The sequence below is a fragment of the Topomyia yanbarensis genome, chromosome 3 (genome assembly GCF_030247195.1).
Source record: "Topomyia yanbarensis strain Yona2022 chromosome 3, ASM3024719v1, whole genome shotgun sequence".
Lineage (NCBI taxonomy): Eukaryota > Metazoa > Arthropoda > Insecta > Diptera > Culicidae > Topomyia > Topomyia yanbarensis.
Genome location: NC_080672.1, coordinates 344,405,601 through 344,429,067, shown reverse-complemented (window position 1 = coordinate 344,429,067; position 23,467 = coordinate 344,405,601). Strand labels below are relative to the sequence as shown.

The window sequence follows — 23,467 nt, the reverse complement described above, 5'->3', positions numbered from 1 at the left end:
TGATAAAAAAACATGTTCATAATTTATTTCACTTTTTGGAAATCAACCAGAATAGGTTGGCAAAGCTGTATTATTGTGCAATATGATGCCACACTATGCCACCATTTTCTTCTGATACAGAACTCCTGTTTCTCACCTTCCCGCGATGTCAGTTCCTACATTTTGACAGCGGTTGGGGTTCGAGCCTGACTCAGATTTGTTTCGGATGGAAGCGGCATTACTGACCACGGTGGGATTTGTGGTCGTGTGCTGACAGGGAAGGGGAGCAAACGACGCGCGCTGTCTACCCAAGCTAAACTAAGCTAAGCTTTTTGGAAATCAACCAGAAGAGTTTCTAATGTACACTCGCTAGCCAATAAATAATATAAAACGATTTTTAGTAAGCATTGCCGCCCTGAGCATAACCAATCAATAGATATTATAAATATTTTGAGGAACTAAGCACGGCGAAGACTGACTATTCATATAACCATTAGATCTTCAATGTCCCAACAATGCTATGTGGCGGTGACAGTATACCGATCAAACGCAAACAGGACCCATGGTGAATTATACTGCCAACGATCGCACATTTGTCCCATTTTCTATGGGGTTTCTTATCTATATGGGAGTGATTTGCAATCATGGTTAGTATATGTGTATATAAAAGCTATTCTGCTCTACCTAAGTATCAGTGATTTGTAATTTATGCTACGTAGATTCGCCAACATTGTTTGAAAAAAACCATACGATTTTTTTTACTGATAGCGTATAAGTATAATACTTTCGTATAAAAGGTACTATTTGATATAGCAATTAGATATGTATATGTATTTCAACCTGTGAACATACACTTCGGTACGCTATGCCCCACTACCGTGCAACAGATCATTGATATCGTGAAAGAATCAATCAGATGTAAAAGCATAAGATTTCCATAGTGAAAAACAACAAGCCAAGAAATACGCTATTCAAGATTTACATTTTCTTTGAGCCAAATGGATGGGACAACCATGGTTTCGTATTTTTTCGATATTTTCTAAACAAACCTGGTAATCTTATTTGTGCATTGTGATTCAGTGGTGATACAGAATACAATCCAACAGATAACTCATTTTCAACAAAAATTCATATGGGACTCTTATGCTTTTATGGGCACTATGATATAGGCACCGGTGCCGGTTACAGATGGATTCAAAATAGATCATTTACCTACATTCTCTAAATATGATTTTGTAGTATCAAAGGCTGTGATTTTTCATTAGGATTTTAAACCGGTTCTACACTGTATCCAACCCATTTTCGGAATTTTGTTCTGATTCTTATATCGGGGCAGTAGATTGCACTGGTTTTGCACTTTCTAGCAAAAGTGGGAATGAAACGCTTCTAGTGACTTGCTCTACTGCTAGAAAATGCAACACCAGTGCAATCCACCGCCCCGGGCTTTTTCAATGAAAAACCCCATTAGTAATCATAACAGTGAACCTATTCTTCTGACATAGAATCATATCTGCATTAAATTCGAGCATTTCGGAATATGGTTTACCGGACCAGCAGTAACTTATCTTCTATTCCACCCAGTCTAGGTTATCTGTAGGTTGCCCTTACCACAAGTCTATGGATACCAAGCAGAATATCTAGTTATAAGAAATGGTTCAGAATGACCGCCAGTGTCTGATTGATTTGAATTGAGTAATGTGATGACATCTTCCAAGCAAAAGTTTATGAAGTCTAGGATGTCTTCGATTGATTTATTGTAGTTGTGTATCACAAATAATAGTTAGTACATTATTAATTGTGGTGCACAACTGGATATTGTTTTGCCTTTCTCATATAGAAAGGTTATGCAATCGGTCGGAATTTCGACTATCTAACCGCGGCCCGCAGGGCCGAATCTGTTATACCATTCGACTCAGTTGTTCGAGATCGGTAAAAGTGTGTTTTTTTACTTGGTGGTAAAGCTTTTATGCCGACCCAGCAAACGTTCGACCATACTACCGATTTCGTCCATCGTGTGTTAGAGCGAGGGACTTTGAACAGAGAAGATAATACTGAACACTATTCCTCTAAACTCCTCCAAGGAGTCCGACATTTGCCTGATCCCCCGGATTCCTAATTGCTAATGCATTTCACATGATTTCAGGTCTAGCTGTTCGCGCTAGATTTCGCTAGTCTCATAACCGCCATAACAGTCCTGCACGGCATGATATTCTACATGCCCTCCTCCCTACATTGACCAGTTGGATGCCATGGTCGATCGAGCGATTCTGGTTGAAGGGTGGCTTCCGGTACACTGGTGCCCCGACGGCCCTATACTGGTGGTTTGTTGTGTTCGGTGCTACTCGGCGTAGTCCCCGACGGTGGAGCTAGCCTACCTCGGCGGAGAGTTCCTCGACGAAAGAATGTCTCCCGCAACCGTTGACGGACGCGTTATTCTTCTTTCGATGCAGTCCGGCAGAATGCCGAGGCCAGTCCCCGACGGTGGATCTTTCCTGATTCGACGAAGAGTAAAAGTGTGTGCGTGTATGTGTGTGTGTATATGTGTGTGTATGTATGTATGTATGTATGTATGTATGTATGTATGTATGTATGCATGTGTCAAACAATCTCACCGATTATTTTCTGAGATGGCTGGACCGATTTGCAAATACTTAGTCTCAAATGAAAGGTACAACCTTCCTATCGGTTGCTATTGATTTTTTTTAATTGATCCGACTTCCGGTCCCAGAGTTACGAGTTGAAGAGTACGATCACACAGCAAATTCCCTTATAAACTGGTACCATCACAATGTCCAAATGATGCAATACATATTAAAATGTGTGCAACATTACTTGGATTTGCGTGTCTAGATCACTAAAGACCCATCGAAGTCGCTTTGACCGCATTAGCCACCTATGACGGTTCTTGATGCCCCCGGGGAACTTCCCAAGTCTCTAAGTTAATGTCATACCTATTTCTCAGCTAATTATTTACCGATTTTTCCAAACTTGGTCTCAAATGAAATTTACTACGTTCCAATTGAATTTTGAATTGAAAAGTTACAACGCTGCTATTGAATTTCTAATTGAGCAGACAACCGGTTTCAGAATTACAGGGTGATGAGTACGAACACACAGTAAATCCAGATTTCAACGTATTCGGCGATGGATGTAAATTTTTTCCAAAAGGCGAAAATTTTTCCAATATGTGACCACAACTGCTTGGATTTGTAGTTCTAGGTCACTAACAGTCATTCAAAGCCTCTTTGGCTACATTGGCAACCATCGACGGTTCCAAAAGCCGCAGCGGAAGTATTCAAATTCAAAATAACAGTTACATCAATTTCTCAGTGATTACCGGACCGATTTGACCAAACTTAATCCCCAATGAACAGTCTTCCGTCCCCAAAAACTGTTATTGAATTTTATTTTGATCCGACTTCCGGTTGCGGTTTTACGGGTTGTGGAATGTGGTCACAGAGAAAACTCCCATTCAAACCGATAGCGCTATGAATGCAAAAAGGATTTTTACCCTAAAATAGGAGCCAAACATCTTGCATTTGTAGTTCTAGGTTACTGACGGCCCATAGAAATCTTGTTGACCACATCAAGATCCATCCGAAAATATTTGAAATCGTGGCCGACCATCTTCGATTCCTACGAAACTTTACTCGTTTCACTGACATGGAAGACTGAACATTTTTCATAATTAGAAAAAAATTTTTGACTCAAGAGGAATTTTTTAAAAGGGCGTAGACATTTCTACGTGCCATAATTTCAAAAATGTTTAGTTCGATTACTGTATTTTATACAGCAAAACATTCTAAGAATGAGCTACAGAGAATGAACATTTCTGTACGAAAAAAAATATACACTGAAAAAAATGTTGTGTCATTTTCCAAAAAAACAAAAAAAATGCTCTAAAAATTTAAATTGCAAATAAAACTAATTTTTTCTAATTTTTTATTATTGTCATCGAAAACTTAAAGAGAAAAGAAATATTTTGAACGTTATTGTATGATGAAAAACTTATCGCCAAAAAAGTTTTTCTAACAATAACTTAATACATGTTTTTTAAATTTTATGCTAATTGACATATGCAACTGTAATTTTATTTCAGAATATAATTCTAAATATCGTTTTAAATTATAATGCATTTAACAAAAATCTTCCAAAATGCGATAGTTTTCGAGGTATTTGAAATTTTGTTCCAACAAAAACAGCTTATTCGTGTGATTACGCCTTTTTTAATAGATATTTGCGTTACCCCATCATTAAATGTCAAAAATCTAATGCTTATCGTTTTAAAGACGTAAAAGATACCTTTTCAGTGTATTTGGATCATGGATAAGCTTTCAAAAAAAATTCCCAACTACAACTTTTGACATATTTCCATGATTCATACTATTTGCATTCAAAAATACAATTTTCTTTTTGAATATGATTCTAAACACCATTTTAAATCAAAACAATCGAACTATTTAGTTTAATAATCAGATCCTTTAATTGAATAGAATTTTGATTGTTTTCGTATAGCTTTCAAATGGTTTACAATATCGCCCTAATGTCAAAAAGAAAGTTATAGGAAATGTTATGGGCCTTTTGAAAAACCGGTTGTTGTTGATGGAGATACGCGAATAACTTCTGAAAAGGTAGTAATATAACAAAAGAATTGTGTTTTTAAAACAAAATTTAAAATATCTCGAGAACTACTACATCTACATTACAGATTTTTTTTGTTATTAGCATTTTGATTTAAAATTGCGTTAAGAATCATATTCAAAAAAATGTATTTTTGACTGCAAATAGTAATAATTATGAAAATATGTCAAAAGTTGTTGTAAGAAAAACTTTTTTATTGAAAGCATCTCCATGATCCAAATACACTGAAAAAAATTCTTTTGCCTCTTTGAAACGATAAACATTAGATTTTTTACATTTTATGATGTGGTAAGGCAAATAACTTTTTAAAAGGACATAACCAGTCGAATTAACTGTTTCTGTTGGAACAAAATTCCAAATATCTCGAAAACTATCGCATTTTGGAAGATTTTTGTTAAATGCATTTTGATTTAAAATGATACTTAGAATTATATTCTGTAAAAAAAATTGTATGTCAATTAGTATGAAATTTAAAAACATGTATAAAGTTATTGTTCTCTATCATACAATCCCATTTAAAATATTTTTTTTCTCTTTAGGTTTTGGTTGACAAAATATAAAAAAATAGCAAAAATGTTTTTTGCACTTTAAATTTAATCGTTTTTGTGAAAAATTACACTTTTTTCAACCCGGTTTTTTTTGTACAGAAGTATTCATTCCCTGTACGTTCTTTTTTTTTTAACTCAACTCATCATCATGTTTTACCGCCGACACCGGCTGACGGTAAAACATGACGATGAGTTATGTTCTACCATAGACCATGCGGTAGACTTGGGTGCAACGCCCAACTCCTACTCTGCATAAGGCAAAGAATTCTTCACATTTCCTTTCGATCATGCCCATATGAGCCTGCCTAGTTCTAGTTTTCCGTTCTAAGTTTATAACTGATTCGCTCTAGAATACCTATCCGTCTTTCAATTTCATTGCTTTCGTTTCTCTTAGTCTCAAATTTGCCGAAAATAGCCAACAAAATCGATACAGTAGAACCTTGCGGCAATTAAAACATAGTAACGTATCAAAATATTGCAATTGTCAAAGAAAATCATGGAGATTCATAAACCGAACATAACTTCAAAGTTTCGTTCGAATCAACGATGGTCACACGAAAAAAATCCGTTCATAAATTCATGAACAAAAGGTCACGATTTTATGAACTGGAGGATTTACGAAAAAAGTTCCTGAAATTATGAATATTAAACCTCGTATTCATGAAACTATTTGTATTTTCTAAAAACAAACTCGCCCCGAATATATACATGGCGTTACATTAGAATGTTCGGTGGGTTACTGTTGTTGTTTACTTTTTATTGTGATTCTTGTTCATGATTTGGGAATACACAGTCGACAGTCAAACGTTGTTCATGATTTCAAGAGCTTATTCGCAATTCTTGTGCATTCTCATGACGTTAGCGGGATTAAAGTTCATGATTTCAAGATCTTAGTCACGATGTTCATAATTTTCATTCACGTTATCGTGATATTTTAGTCATAAATAGTGATTCATGTTCACGAGTTCATGATCTTTGTCACGATTTTAAATATTTTTGTCACGAGTTGTGTAATTTGTGCTCATGATTTCAGGATCTTAGTAGCGATTTTTGTTACTTCTGTTCATGTTATCGTGATATTTTAGTCATGAATAGAGCAATTCATGTTCATGTTTTCAGGATCTTGGTCGCGATTTTAGATATTTTTGTCACTAGTTGTGTGATTTGTGTTCATGATTTCAGCATCTTAGTCACGATTTGTGTAATTTCTGTTCATGTTATCATGATAATTTATTTTAGAGCTTACTTTCAAAGAGTAATGTAACTAATGTTCATGATATTAGCAGTTTTATCATTGTATTCGTAAATTCTTTTCGCCTTATCGTGATCTATTATTTTTTAGTTACTACTGGTTTTTTTTTAATCGGAATAATGTGACAATATGAACTGGATCATTAAAATAAGACTCATTCGTGATATCTGGTTTTGTGAATTGTATCACGCACACTATTTGAGGTTCTCAGTGCAGTTTTCGTCTTCTGTCCGAACATCACAATGAACCTTATCAAATGAATAACGATGTTCTAGGTTTTAATATTTTTTATATCTACTGCTCGTATCTATTACTGGTCGCTAGCAACTGGGTATTTCATTAAAAAGTGTATGGAACAAAAATGATTGCACGAATAACACTCCAACTTTTGTGATAGAGTTCACGTAAAAATTTCATTACCATGTTGCATGAAATTGTAAATGATTAGGGATATCTTCTAAATATCACAAGCACGCAAATAAATACTAGATAGTTTGTAAATCATGTACTAAGAATCATGAACCAGTTCACGAACACATGCATATTTTATGATTTCGTGAACTTTTTCACGAAAACGAATGATAAGTTGTGACTATTATACTAGGTATCATGAACCAGTTTACGAAAACATGAATAATATTTCATGATTTATTTTACGAGCACGGATATTGAATCGTAATTAATATATTAGGAATCATGAACCAGTTCACGAATGCATAAATAATATTTGATGATTTTGTGAACCATTTCACGAGCACGGATATTGGATTGGGACTAATATACTAGGAATCATGAATTAGTTCACGAGAATTGAATGGGTTCATGAATAAAATTCCGAATTTCGTGAAATAGTTCACGAAAAAATAGCCAGAATATTTCGATGTTGTGAACTATTGTTCCTATAACTATGAAAAAAATCATGAGTCAACCTTTGGTTTTATGAATAATGTTCATAAAGTTGTGAACTAGTTCTTGGCGGAAACCGTGACCGAAGTTCACAAAACAAAATCAAATATTTCCACAAATGAAAGCGTTATGCGGGCGTTACTGAAGGGAAATTGAACATAATTATAAAAGCCATGATTTTTAGTCAAGGTCCTGTTTTCGTAACGTAAAGAATTCAATTCACGACTTTGGGAACAATTTTTTTCCGTGTATATTTTGTGGTCGGTCGGTTTCTCATGGAATCCTTCAATACAATCAGGCCACTTGGATAAGAACCCCACCATGATCCAGTTATTGTTCGAAGTAAATTTATCCTTTGTTAGCACTTTGTTTAGCCTACCCATTTGCCTTATGAATCGAACTAAATTTTGAAATATTTGAAGGCAAGGATTTAGGCTACCGTTCTATCAGCCAGCTGAAGCTGAAGCTGAGCTGAATTACGCTTCATTGAAAAAACTCTGTTTTCCCCGTAGATAAATCGATTCCCCTTCTTTAAAGCCCTTTTTGAAAAATTATTCAAGCTGTCTTGCAGTGGTTATTGTAATTTTAGAGTACATGGGTTGACAATACAATCAATTACATTATCAATGTCATTAATATGTGTGTGATTTTCTGGCAGTAAATTGTATAATTAATTATTTAATTTTGGTGAAAGACCACATTGGTGTAGATTCAACGAGATTGCAAATCAATGTAAACTGAGTTGAACTTTCCTTGACCTAAGCATACGGACGCCATTTGATCTTTTTTGCCAGACAATTATTCGTTTCCTTGACCCTCCGAAAACCAAGCTGGGTATCTGATAGCAAGCCATTCGCGTCAATTCAATTTTCGAGATGTCGTGCAATTTTCTGATGCAGGATAGCATTTCAATCGGTCGATACGAGTTATGATCGGAGTGTGGTTTTTCCGGATTTGGAATAGCGATAATTCTCACTTATCTCTTGTCACGCGGGACAATGTTCTGCTCAAGAAACTTGTTGAATAAATCCAGCAAGCGTCTTTGAGCTTGAGCTTGAGCTTGTGCGACCACCCCTGGCAGCTACTCCGTTATCGATCGGGACTAGCTGAAGTTGCACAGGGAATCAGTAGATAATTATGCTTGGGATTAGCGAAACATCTTTCAATGTGCAACTCCTGGTAATCCTAAAGTGTTTCTGATCAATGCCGACGCCGGCCAGGCCCGAACGTAGATCACAGAAGGAAAGGGAAGGAATGGTTAGTCCGATACTTGCTTTTGCTAGGGGCCGTATATACTACTGCGCACTCCACAAGTATCACGGGAGGAGGATATTTTTGTTAGTAGAGTATAGACGCCAGAGAGGTGATTCCACTACTTGGACTAGATATCTATCCACCAATTTCATGGACCGAAGACCAACGGTTTTACTTCCCTTCCGAAGGAAGACGTGACCACAGATTTTTTCACCTCAGAAAAATCTCATCGACCTCGGCTGGAATTGAACTCAGGCCAACTGGAATGAGTGGCGGTCACGCTTACCACTCAACCACCGGCGCCGTCTTAAATCCAGCAAGCGTCTTTGGCAAAATCAAAAAGACTCTTCCCCAAGTTGAATTTAATTCAGTTATATGAGAGGAGCGCAATTGAAAATTCCATCATTATCAAGGACTAATCAATAGATTCGTTACTTGTGGGAGCATCACAAATGTTATTCTACGCAGGAGCAGAATCTAGACAAACTTTCATGGCAAAATTAAATATACATCGCTTCCTAAAAACTTCGTTTTCACTAGTCCGATCTCTCTTTCTTCTGGTTGTGATCCAAAGAGTACTCAGTGATGTTTCTCTAGACAAATCATCAATGAAGGGGCGCTAATAACTAAACTTCTTGGCTCGACGTAGACTGACATATCTTTTTTGCAATATCGCTCATTTTTCAAAATTCATGCGTCTACCCCCTTGTTTCAAAAATTCTTTGTAAGCATTATGTCTAACTTCATACGCATCAGAGCACTCCTTGTTCCACCAAGAATTAGGAGCAAGGAGCATTTATTCTCAGGTAATACGATTATCATAAAACATCGATCAGCAATATTGGTTTTAAAAACAATTTTTCTTGGATTCCAGTTAGCATGCCAAGTTGTTCGCTGTCACTTTTCTCGTAGCCTGTTGCACCTCACCTTCTCACCTAGTTACTACCAAAGACGAATCACCTTAGAACTCTAAGCACTTTGGTTAGGAGGTCGTTTATTTATTGTCATGCCAGGATTCCCCGACAAAGGAATTTCTCTCGGTACCGGTGTTTGTTTCGTCAGCCAATTAGCTCCTTTTTTGTCACGTTTTAGTCGAACAGTCCTCGGCGGCGAATCTACCCCACTGTGAATTCCTCGGCGGTAGATTTCTCCCGATGCTGATGTTCGTTTCCGTGAGCGATTTACCTCCCCACTTTGTCCCGATCTATTCCCTAGTGGTGGATCTAGCCTACTCAACAGTCCAGTAGGTGCTAAGGTCCATCCAGCGATTCCGGATGCAACGTAGCTTGCGGCGCCCGAACGACCCACTGCTAGTTATTGACCGCGGTCTACTCGGTCCAATCCTCGACTGTGGATCTAGCCTACTCACGAGCTACCGGGTAGGGTGTCGAGGTCGGTCTGGCAATTCCGGTAAAGCCTAACGTCCGGTTCGCTGGCGCCACGACGACCCCAACCCGGTGCTACGGCGCGTACTACTTAACTGGTGTCTGGCGATGGACCTAGTTTACACCGCCGAAAAGTTCCCCGGATGCGGAATTTCTCCCGAAACCCTATTTCAGGTTTCACAGTGGCGTTCTAGCCAATGGAGCTAGTTTGTTTGTCCCTCGTATACTCGTATACTCGTAACCACTCTATTATTATCGTTTTATATATGCTCTTCATGGTACATCTCTTGGACGATATTATCGACTGTCACACTACGCATATCCTTTCGAACTTCTTCGCGCCTAGGGCATTCGAAGACCGCGTGTTCCGGTGTCTCTTGCATGTTCACACACTCCAAGCAAATGGGTGACATAGCGTGTCCAAACCGATGCAGGTACTTCCGGAAGCATCCGTGCCTGGACAAAAACTGCATCAAATGGAAGTGTACCCAAGCAGACACATCTGGGATGAGTCGGTGGGTCTTTTCTTTCTCTGCGCTGTTCCCCTCTTGCTGCCACTTATCCAACGAGTCCGCTTGGACCAGTCTCCTTGTATTACGTGCATTTGTCCGCTAGTAGCATTCCACGTCCTCAAGCAGATGGGAATCATCCTGGCAATTACGCATACCGCCTCCGACGACATCGTTCTGTACGCACTCGCGACACGAACAGGTATTTGGCGAAACGTGCTTATTAACTTCATCCGGTTCCTCTTTGAGTTCAGTGCAGCAGCCCAGGCCGGAACGCCATAATGAGACACCCGCCAGGAGACGTCTCGTGTTGCCTCTTGCTCCTCCGTGATTCGACATGATCCCTGCTTTAGTTGTCCTCGTAGCCTTCTCACACACATAGTTGAAATAGTTGTTATAATTTAATCAATTATCGATCATCACACCCAGGAGCTTCAGCGCACGATGGGATGTATTGTCTCCCGACGCTGATCTCGACACGCTGGATTTTTTACAATTGCTGACCAGCACTACCTCGGTTTTGTGGTGAGCTAGCTGCAACTTGACGTCAACCATCCAGATTTCCAAGATTCCTATTGTCTCTGTCGTCAACATCTCCACCTCCTCAAGGGTCTCGCCGGTTATCGCTAGGGCAACAACATCTGCCAATGTGACGATCTCAACTCCCCTGGGCAGTTGCAGTGTTAACACTCCATTGTACTTTATATTCCGTTGGGCTAAGTATAGACCCACTGTGACCCTAATCGACCTCTTCCCCATTTTCGTTTCGTAGACCAGTACTCGGTTCTGAAAATAACTTTTCAGAACCATGCACAGATAGTCTGGAACCCGCATTCTGTGCAGCGCTGTGTCAATCGCCCCTTCCCTCAGCTGGCACTATTGAACGCGTTCTTCACACTGATCGTAACCACGGCTTAGTAGCGATTACCTTTTCTCTTCTGCTTCGATAATTTCTGTGCGCTCGCGATGACTGTGCGGATGGCTTTTATCGTCTATAACGTCTGTTGAGGATGACCCTTTCCAGGAGTTTATTGAGAGTTTCCAGCAGGCATATAGGCCGATACGATGATGGATCTCGTGGTGGTTTCCCTGGTTTTGGCAGCAACACCAGTTTCTGGATCCTCCACCTATCCGGAAAGTAGTCATCGTCCAGGCATTTCTGTGGGACTATCCTGAACATACCCGGAAATGCCAGTATTGCGGTCTTCAGCGCCACGTTAGGGATACCATCGTATCCGGAAGCTTTCTTCGCTTTCAGCCCTTTTGCCACTATAAGGAGCTCATCGTTCGGGACTCGATAATCACCAGCATTTCCACCGTCTGCATCAACGTATGCTGTAGGCGGCCATGCGGTTAGGTCGTGCTTCGAGAAAAGACTCTCCACGATAATTTTCAGTTTGTCAGCGCGCGTTTCTCTTGGCGTCATTGGACGTTTGATACCGGCCATAACGACACAGTCAGCATTGCCCCACGGGTTGGCTTTACTTATCTGCACAGCTCCTTGTAGCAGGTGGACTTACTTAGCACTATGTCTGGCAAAAAAGAACAAATGGCGTCCATGCTCTTAGACGTAAAACAAAAATTCAACTCAGTTTACATTGATGTTCTCTCGGTGAATCTACATCAATGTGCTGTGGGCATCAAAATTCAATAATTATTTATACAATTTACTGCCAGACAATCACATACATGTTAATGTCATTGATAATTGTATTATCAACCTATGTACTCTAAAATTACAACAACCACATCAAGACAGATTGAATAATTTCCGGCTTATATGGAAACTTATTATTTGACCGGACGATTCATTCTATCTTTCCGAAACCATATATCTGAAATTTCATTGTAGTCTATAGGGGTAATATACCTTATATTTCATCAAAGTTTGTGAAAATCAGCCCAACCATCTCCGAGAAACTGATGTGAGATTTTTTAATTTTGAAAGATGGCCATCTTTCCGCGCACTTCCAAAACCGTTTTTGGCGGTCAATGTGGCCAACAAGATTTCTATGGGCCGTCAGTAACCTAGAACTACAAATGCAAGATGTTTGGCTCCTATTTTAGGGTAAAAATCCTTTTTGCATTCATAGCGCTATCGGTTTGAATGGGAGTTTTCTCTGTGACCACATTCCACAACCCGTAAAACCGCAACCGGAAGTCGGATCAAAATAAAATTCAATAACAGTTTTTGGGGACGGAAGACTGTTCATTGGGGATTAAGTTTGGTCAAATCGGTCCGGTAATCACTGAGAAATTGATGTAACTGTTATTTTGAATTTGAATACTTCCGCTGCGGCTTTTGGAACCGTCGATGGTTGCCAATGTAGCCAAAGAGGCTTTGAATGACTGTTAGTGACCTAGAACTACAAATCCAAGCAGTTGTGGTCACATATTGGAAAAATTTTCGCCTTTTGGAAAAAATTTACATCCATCGCCGAATACGTTGAAATCTGGATTTACTGTGTGTTCGTACTCATCACCCTGTAATTCTGAAACCGGTTGTCTGCTCAATTAGAAATTCAATAGCAGCGTTGTAACTTTTCAATTCAAAATTCAATTGGAACGTAGTAAATTTCATTTGAGACCAAGTTTGGAAAAATCGGTAAATAATTAGCTGAGAAATAGGTATGACATTAACTTAGAGACTTGGGAAGTTCCCCGGGGGCATCAAGAACCGTCATAGGTGGCTAATGCGGTCAAAGCGACTTCGATGGGTCTTTAGTGATCTAGACACGCAAATCCAAGTAATGTTGCACACATTTTAATATGTATTGCATCATTTGGACATTGTGATGGTACCAGTTTATAAGGGAATTTGCTGTGTGATCGTACTCTTCAACTCGTAACTCTGGGACCGGAAGTCGGATCAATTAAAAAAAATCAATAGCAACCGATAGGAAGGTTGTACCTTTCATTTGAGACTAAGTATTTGCAAATCGGTCCAGCCATCTCAGAAAATAATCGGTGAGATTGTTTGACACATGCATACATACATACATACATACATACATACATACATACATACATACACACACATATACACACACACATACACGCACACACTTTTACTCTTCGTCGAATCAGGAAAGATCCACCGTCGGGGACTGGCCTCGGCATTCTGCCGGACTGCATCGAAAGAAGAATAACGCGTCCGTCAACGGTTGCGGGAGACATTCTTTCGTCGAGGAACTCTCCGCCGAGGTAGGCTAGCTCCACCGTCGGGGACTACGCCGAGTAGCACCGAACACAACAAACCACCAGTATAGGGCCGTCGGGGCACCAGTGTACCGGAAGCCACCCTTCAACCAGAATCGCTCGATCGACCATGGCATCCAACTGGTCAATGTAGGGAGGAGGGCATGTAGAATATCATGCCGTGCAGGACTGTTATGGCGGTTATGAGACTAGCGAAATCTAGCGCGAACAGCTAGACCTGAAATCATGTGAAATGCATTAGCAATTAGGAATCCGGGGGATCAGGCAAATGTCGGACTCCTTGGAGGAGTTTAGAGGAATAGTGTTCAGTATTATCTTCTCTGTTCAAAGTCCCTCGCTCTAACACACGATGGACGAAATCGGTAGTATGGTCGAACGTTTGCTGGGTCGGCATAAAAGCTTTACCACCAAGTAAAAAAACACACTTTTACCGATCTCGAACAACTGAGTCGAATGGTATAACAGATTCGGCCCTGCGGGCCGCGGTTAGATAGTCGAAATTCCGACCGATTGCATAACCTTTCTATATGAGAAAGGCAAAACAATATCCAGTTGTGCACCACAATTAATAATGTACTAACTATTATTTGTGATACACAACTACAATAAATCAATCGAAGACATCCTAGACTTCATAAACTTTTGCTTGGAAGATGTCATCACATTACTCAATTCAAATCAATCAGACACTGGCGGTCATTCTGAACCATTTCTTATAACTAGATATTCTGCTTGGTATCCATAGACTTGTGGTAAGGGCAACCTACAGATAACCTAGACTGGGTGGAATAGAAGATAAGTTACTGCTGGTCCGGTAAACCATATTCCGAAATGCTCGAATTTAATGCAGATATGATTCTATGTCAGAAGAATAGGTTCACTGTTATGATTACTAATGGGGTTTTTCATTGAAAAAGCCCGGGGCGGTGGATTGCACTGGTGTTGCATTTTCTAGCAGTAGAGCAAGTCACTAGAAGCGTTTCATTCCCACTTTTGCTAGAAAGTGCAAAACCAGTGCAATCTACTGCCCCGATATAAGAATCAGAACAAAATTCCGAAAATGGGTTGGATACAGTGTAGAACCGGTTTAAAATCCTAATGAAAAATCACAGCCTTTGATACTACAAAATCATATTTAGAGAATGTAGGTAAATGATCTATTTTGAATCCATCTGTAACCGGCACCGGTGCCTATATCATAGTGCCCATAAAAGCATAAGAGTCCCATATGAATTTTTGTTGAAAATGAGTTATCTGTTGGATTGTATTCTGTATCACCACTGAATCACAATGCACAAATAAGATTACCAGGTTTGTTTAGAAAATATCGAAAAAATACGAAACCATGGTTGTCCCATCCATTTGGCTCAAAGAAAATGTAAATCTTGAATAGCGTATTTCTTGGCTTGTTGTTTTTCACTATGGAAATCTTATGCTTTTACATCTGATTGATTCTTTCACGATATCAATGATCTGTTGCACGGTAGTGGGGCATAGCGTACCGAAGTGTATGTTCACAGGTTGAAATACATATACATATCTAATTGCTATATCAAATAGTACCTTTTATACGAAAGTATTATACTTATACGCTATCAGTAAAAAAAATCGTATGGTTTTTTTCAAACAATGTTGGCGAATCTACGTAGCATAAATTACAAATCACTGATACTTAGGTAGAGCAGAATAGCTTTTATATACACATATACTAACCATGATTGCAAATCACTCCCATATAGATAAGAAACCCCATAGAAAATGGGACAAATGTGCGATCGTTGGCAGTATAATTCACCATGGGTCCTGTTTGCGTTTCATCGGTATACTGTCACCGCCACATAGCATTGTTGGGACATTGAAGATCTAATGGTTATATGAATAGTCAGTCTTCGCCGTGCTTAGTTCCTCAAAATATTTATAATATCTATTGATTGGTTATGCTCAGGGCGGCAATGCTTACTAAAAATCGTTTTATATTATTTATTGGCTAGCGAGTGTACATTAGAAACTCTTCTGGTTGATTTCCAAAAAGCTTAGCTTAGTTTAGCTTGGGTAGACAGCGCGCGTCGTTTGCTCCCCTTCCCTGTCAGCACACGACCACAAATCCCACCGTGGTCAGTAATGCCGCTTCCATCCGAAACAAATCTGAGTCAGGCTCGAACCCCAACCGCTGTCAAAATGTAGGAACTGACATCGCGGGAAGGTGAGAAACAGGAGTTCTGTATCAGAAGAAAATGGTGGCATAGTGTGGCATCATATTGCACAATAATACAGCTTTGCCAACCTATTCTGGTTGATTTCCAAAAAGTGAAATAAATTATGAACATGTTTTTTTATCAATGTCCGCAATATCACACCAACTCATAACTCTTTGACGATGCTGGAATTTCTCATAATGTGTGATTTATATGATAGATTTTGAAAATTAGGGTAGATCACTTGCATATGAAATTAGCTCACTGACTCACACGATTTTCTTCCGGATTCCTAAAGGGGATTTTTAGCCAGTCGAAATATGCTATCATGTTAGTATAATGTTTTACAACGTCACATTTGATCTCTTTCGATTAGTTTTGTTCATGTTTAGGACGCTGTCTTCAAAAATTTCATCAATTGTACACCAATATCAAAACCATATTCTAGCTCAGAAAAAAAACTGATGTTATTTATGAAAAGCACAATTCAATTCAGTAATTATGTTGAAATTAATGTTACAATCAACTAAGTACCTATATTTGAATGGAAAACAAATATTCGTTATTCATTGTTCGCAACATCGTAGTCAAGATGTAATCCCTGAAATGCTGCAACTTGTGAAACTAACGCAAACGCCTACTAACGTTTATTATTTGTGTTTTCCATCTACTGCCGGTTCATGTATACGCATACAAACAAGCATCCGCGGAGTTTACGATTTGATATTCAATCGATGGAAAATATGGAATTTCCCAATGAAAATCTTAGACTTTTCGTGAAAACTGAATATACATTAGATGTAAATATTACGTAGAATGCTCCAGTATATTTTTTGAATCAATTAGAGCGTATGCATAATGCATAGATAGGTTATGAATAAAATTAGGAAAATCGTAAAATTTTCATGGAAAAGTCGGAAAATTCCATCAAACTAAAGTTCCAATGTGTGCTTTAGAGAAATAGAAACACACTGAAATACTAAAAAGAGTATGTCATCGCTTTATTTTCGAAGATATTAGCGTGGAAATGCAAAAAAGGCAAAAGTTTTTCCGGTCTAAGGTAATGCATTCGGAAAATCGGGAGAATTTTCACGCAAAATTTTAACCAGATGATAGCTGAATAAATTCTGCAGGGACGTATGTTTTTTGTTTTGGGATTTTAGTTAATTTTATCGTCTATTTTCTCGAAAAACTAACTTTTTCCTACTGTTTTGCGACGCGAGTTACGATGGCCTTAAGTTCACGTTTTTGGCGTTTCCGACCACTGTGCATTACCCTCTGTCCTAATAACTTAGGTCCATACATTCAGTAGGACTAATAAAAAGTAAAGCTCATATCCACTAGACATCGCGCTCCATGGCGACATCACCGGGAACTCTAGTGATATGGAAGATCTCAATTTCCTCTAGCATCTGTGCCGTACACAAAAAATAAAGTATTAGATTCACGGTCCGCGCATGATTATCCAAAAACACACAAGAATATGCGAAAGGCCCACGGTTATAAAATAGAATTTATACACACGAAGTTACATACACGCTAGCACACGCGACATACAAACGCACACGCGATCGAACACGTTTACGTACAAATGCTCGAGTCGTTCGCGATGATACACGCGATCGCGAGTCGTCACGCCCGCTCATACCTGAACCGTACAATGAATATCACATTCAGAATCACTGCCTGCTACAATTGGCCTAAAGCAGTGTTTTAGTGGGCGCCGTTGCCTGTCTCGTCTGCAAATTGTAGTATGTGATTCTGACGGAGAGCCCTTCCGAGAACCTAGCTCTACAGCTCCAATAGGACAACTCTCGGAAACAAAAAAAAGTTTCATTTTTCGAAGAAAAAATGCTACGCCTAAGTTTTATGCTTCGTGGCGAACTTGACCCTCTGTTTTGATAGGCACGGCAGCCTTTTCTTTGTGTGTAGAACAGTTGCAGAGCTAGTGTTTAGATCCTACTGATTACTAGTAAGCCTTTCCGGTTCGGGCTAGAACATATGGTAAGTGGCTTCGTACACCATAGCCTTAATCTCTGAACCATTGGACAAAGGTTTTTCTGAATTCATGTATGTATTGATGTAACATAAACAATCAGATTTAGCTGGACTTGATGGTGGCGAAGAAGGAATAGTATGTCCATATTTAAGCTTTCGGTGCCGGATCTTTCATAACGTTCATAAGTTTCCGTGAACCGGATGACATGTAGATATACACATCAATTCATCATGCAGCAACTTTTTGGAAAGTGTATTCAATTTTCGGCAAATCAAAATCTCCCTACAATGCCAGCACCCAAACTTCCGCCAACACACTTCGCCTTCCTGCAGGGGTTCGAACAAAGTTGCCGGTCGAACTTCCTAGCCAAGAGTCGTCATTGGGTAAATACCGTGTTGGAAAAAAGTTACCCATAAACTCTCCCCGACCCATCTCAGACCGAAATAGTTTCAATGAAGCAAACTTTTCCTTTCGGATCATTGGCACTTTTGATTCTGTGTGTGTGGGTAGCCGATGAAAATCTGCTTTTTCGACTTGATTACTTTTCGTGCTAAATACGATAACAGAATGGTGTTTGCAAACTCCTGTCAAGTGAGCAATTTCATGTTTGCTTACGAATGACCATCTTTTATTTTTTTGCCGCCTTGGCAGGAGTAAAACTTTTGATGAAATCACATTCAAATATTTCCCGTGAAATGACATCACCCAGCACATGCTAATAGTGATGTTGCAGACTAAATTTTCTTCCTCCGCTGGTGCAAATTTCTGTTTCCACAATCCCCCCGGGGTGTTAAACACCAAATGAGGCGTCGTTTATTATTATTCGCATACATATCTCACGACTGCTGGTCCCAAGTATTTTCGCCAGTTTTATCACACTTTTTAATTTGTTCCATAACTGCTCGGTCACTTTTCGTGTGTGTGCCAGCTGAAATTCAAGGCAATGAAATAGGAAAAATGCTGAGAAAACGCCGTCTGGCATGGAAATAAACAGCGTTTAACCACCTCGCCGTCGATTTTTGTCCTAAAACTGAGTCACAGAAACCGCAAGTCGGAAGGCGGCAGTGGAGAAGAAGCGAACCAAATGGTTCGTAAAAATGACATGACATCATACAAATTTCTAGACAAACATTGGCGTTTAAACCATTCGTCACACGGTAGGGTGGTGCTGGGCGAAGACGAGGAGGGTGACAGAAGTGTAAAATGATACTGCTCTTTTGAGCGATCCTTTTCAACCAGGAAAACTCGACACACGCATGCAGGCATTGGAGCTGCAAAATTGGGTCTCTTGTCGTCACCGGAATCGTTAAACTGTTTTCAATGTTTCAATGATGTGCTGGGCTGGTGAGTGGGTGTTTGTTTTTCGCCGGGAGGCGGGTGCAGGTTGGGACGTCGCTCGTAATCCGATTAGACAGTATGTGTCGGCTTATCCTCAAGTAGGGGATTTTACGAAAGGACAAGTTTCTTCATCCACAATCTACTAGGTTACGGTAAAGTTTACTGGTGCGGTGGGCCTAAAATGACCGCAAACGGGAACATTGTCATACGTGTATACCGAGCAGTGGTGGAGTGTGATCCGGTTCAAATTCTATTTGGTTATATGCATGCAGTTCGTCCCGCCCACGTACCAGTTGATCCTTTTCGTTGCTTATTGTTGTATGATAGGGTGATGTTTATTGGAGAAACATTTCATTTTGTAGTGACATTGAGCTAATTCGAGGCGGAAATTTGACACGCAATTACGAAGGTTAGAATAGTTATTTAATGAATTTATTGATAAAAGTTAACCGAAATTCTGTGATTCAAGAGATATTTAATATAATGTCGTCAACAAGCAGTTCTCAAGCATTTCGATAAAATTAAATTCACCCTAACATGTAAGTAAAAGTTTCAGTTTCTTCCAGGTAAGTTAAAGTAAAAGAATATCGATACTCTATGAGGTTAAGGAGGTTGATTGGATTAAGAGGTCGAAAATAGGGAAGGCGATTAAATATCGATTCGGTATGAATTGGATGTAAAAGAGAGTGTGGAGTTGCGAATTGGGTTGTGTCTTTGAGGCATAACTACAATGAACATTTTTAAGTTATTTAAACTATAAGGTAACCTATCGGCTCAAGTATGATATCTTCTCCGTGGAAAGCATTGAAAATACTAAACTTGCGGAGATTTAATTTCAGCCTGGAATAATCTATATTCTTCCAGAAATATTACAAATAGACTACTGCGATATAAGCAATGCATCAATTCTCTCGAGCAACATTATGCGCAGTCATCTTTAGTTCTTCCGAAACAATCGAAGCATTGTTGAATTAATTACTAATTTGAGTTGAATGACTAAGATATGAGAACATATTTTCTTTAAATAAATTCAATGTTTTCGAACATGAAAAAATGTTGATATTTCTAAATAAAATAATAGATGGCGGAGTTATAAGGATTTTAGGTCCTTCACTTAAGCTTACTTGCATACACTGGAACCTCCATTTACGAACCAAACCGGGGGCTCGTAAATTGAATTGGTTCGTAAAAAAGTGTTCGTTATTTGGGATTTAGTTCGTAAAAAAGTTCTCTTCACATTTTTATAGAATTTCCTTTCCTAAAAGCAGTTTACAAAATTGAATGATTATATAACTTAAATCTATACTGTATCAAATAGGTTGGTAGGTATGCTTATATTTACTCATGTTCCAGGTATTCCAAGAATTTCCTGGAGTGAAGGTCAAAAGATCTAAAAGCGTATCCAGTTATCTTTCGGTCGTATATGGATGCGGTACATACTCATGGAGGGTCATAATACAAAGTTCAATGAGGTACTGCGTCCAATTGATGTTTGTAGTCATCCAAGAACTTTTTGGAATATAGATCTTAAGATCTGTAAGCGTAATAAGTAATATGTTGATTATTTTTTTCCTCTAAATGTTCTACGAGGTTCATGTTATAATGCTCTATATACATAGTATGAAGTTCAACGGATGTCACAGAAAAATTAAGGTCGTCTTTAAGCACAGGTCTAAAGATCTACATGCTGTAAAGAATAGCAGATAAAATGAATCGATCAAAATGCTAGAGAAGTGAATCAATATATTCTTGCAACTGGCTTGACGAGAACGGGCGTGATAAGTAGATTACGGGAATCGATGATTGACGTCATTTTGAAATACAAGATGGCGACTTCCGGTTGAGCAAAAATTTTCAAAACCTTAACAATATGGGTGTTTTTGGAACGGGCGCACAGTGGTCCCAAAGAGCAGTATAGAGCATAGGGTATAGAGGGCCGCCTTGGGGAGATCTGATTTTTTCAGCATTTGTTGTGCTTTTCTTGCACTTTAATTTGTTTACAAAGTGGTTTGCCCGTTTTTGCCCGTTTAAAAGTTATCGGCATTGGAAAAAAACTATTTTCAATCAAAAAACGTAAATATCTCCACACATACTAGCGATAGCAAGTTTCCGTCTTCGGCAAAGTAATGCAGTTTAATAGTCCAAATAATGTTCTAGAACATTTATATAATAGAAAAAATCTAGAAGAAAACTTATGATGAAAAAACTGTTTTTAAGGGGCCTTTTACAAATAATGTCCCATATCTCAAAAACCTTGAAAGATAGAGAGTTGAAGTCTTCGGGTAAAATATTTGTAACTAGTTTCTCTATAACTTTGCTGAAGTAAGTATTTGTCTATCTGAATTATTGGAGAAAATAAATTTCGTAACTCACTATTAGGGGGATTAATCATTAATCTGATAAGACAGAAAGAAGGGGAGTTCTACTCCAAGAAACTTTCTCGAAGACACCATATTGCTAAAGTCAATCGTTTTGACGCAATCTAAAAAAACCCCTTTTTTGCTCTTTTGGACCACTGTGGGGTGTGATAAGTAGATTTCGGAAATCGATGAGTGACGTCATTTTGATATCCAAGATGGCGACTTTCATTGAACAAAATTGTCCAAAACCCTAACAATATATTTTTTTTGAAACAGGCGTGACAAGTAGATGACAGAAATCAACGTGTGACATCATTTTGGAATCTAAGATGGTGGCTGCCGGTCATGCAAAACTTGCTAGAGTTCTTGCAATATGGACATTTTTGGAACGGATTTGTCGAGTAGATAGTAGTAGTTTACAAAATAAAAATGAAAATCTGAACTTTAATATTCGAAGACCATTTCTGATGCAAAATTTCGTGCTGAATCCGAAAATGAGGTCCAAAAAATTTACAGTAGAAGAGTTTTCGAGATACAGTAAAAAAAATAATTTCACCTATAAAATTAAAAGTACGTTCAGTAAATTCCAAATACCTTCGGTTGTAGTGCATCGATATGATGTTGAATTAAAGGTAATTGAATGCCCTTTCGATCGTTAGAACATTTTGTTTTAGTGCGACTACTGGTTCTGGCGTTATTTATGTTGACGTTATTTATGTTGACTTGTCAAAGGCCTTCGACCGTGTTCCGCATCGCCTTGCTGTCGAGAAGCTTAAACGCATTGGACTTCCGGACTGGTTAACAGATTGGATTGCTTCTTATCTCGCAGGACGAAGCGCTTTTGTTCGATTAGGTGATACACTTTCTACACCTTTTGATATCTGTTCTGGTGTGCCACAAGGCAGTCATCTTGGACCATTGCTCTTCATTTTGTTTATAAATGATCTTGGCACGGTTTTGAAATCTCCGAAATCTATGTTTGCCGATGATTTGAAATTCTACCGACTTATAAAATCTTTGGAGGATTGTAAATTACTTCAGCTAGACATTGACGCTTTGTTAAATTGGTGCACCATCAATGGAATGGAGGTGAATATAGAAAAATGTAGCGTGATTACATTCACTCGGATCCTATCGCCGAACATGTTTAACTATAAAATGTCGTCAGCCAACGTGCACCGCAACTTCGTCGTCAAAGATTTGGGAGTTTATTTGGACAACAAGTTAACTTTCTCCGAGCATGTAGCGTCTACTATCGCCAAAGCGTTCTGCATGTTAGGATTTTTAAGGCGAAACACTCAGTCGTTCCAGAATGTGTACAGTTTGAAAACGCTTTATTGTTCACTTGTACGCAGCATCTTGGAGTATGCCGTTCCTGTTTGGGCTCCTTATCACGGAGTCCACATTAGCAGCATTGAGAGGGTGCAGAAATGTTTCATCAGGTATGCTCTTCGCCTTTTACCTTGGACCGACCCAGTTCGTTTACCGCCGTATGTGCAACGTTGCGCATTAATCCACCTGCCTACGCTTGCTGACAGGAGAATCAAACATCAACGAATGCTTATTTTTGACATCCTGGACGGGAACATTGAAAGCAGCCAACTCTTGGGTCAACTTAATTTCAATGCACCTAGAAGACAAACACGCCAAGTGGACTTTTTCCGTTTACCGTTGTGCCGTACGCAATTCGGACGAAACAACCCGTTAAATGTATGTTGTCGTGTGTTTAATCAAGTTTCATGTTTTTTCGATTTTAATGTTGCAAGATGTACTTTTAGTATTAGGATTAGTTGATAAGCCAGTCTGTGCGATTAATAGTCGAAGACCTATATAAATAAATAAATAATAAAATATCAAAATAATGGTTCTCAGCGGCGTTTCA

The 23,467-nt window shown here is 38.9% G+C and overlaps 1 protein-coding gene across 11 annotated transcripts in view; it reads left to right on the top strand.

Annotated features, from left to right (window-relative positions):
- Positions 1–23,467, top strand: part of LOC131690758 (collagen alpha-1(XVIII) chain) — a 1,092,580-nt gene that overhangs the window by 117,056 nt on the left and 952,057 nt on the right. The window lies entirely within an intron of this gene.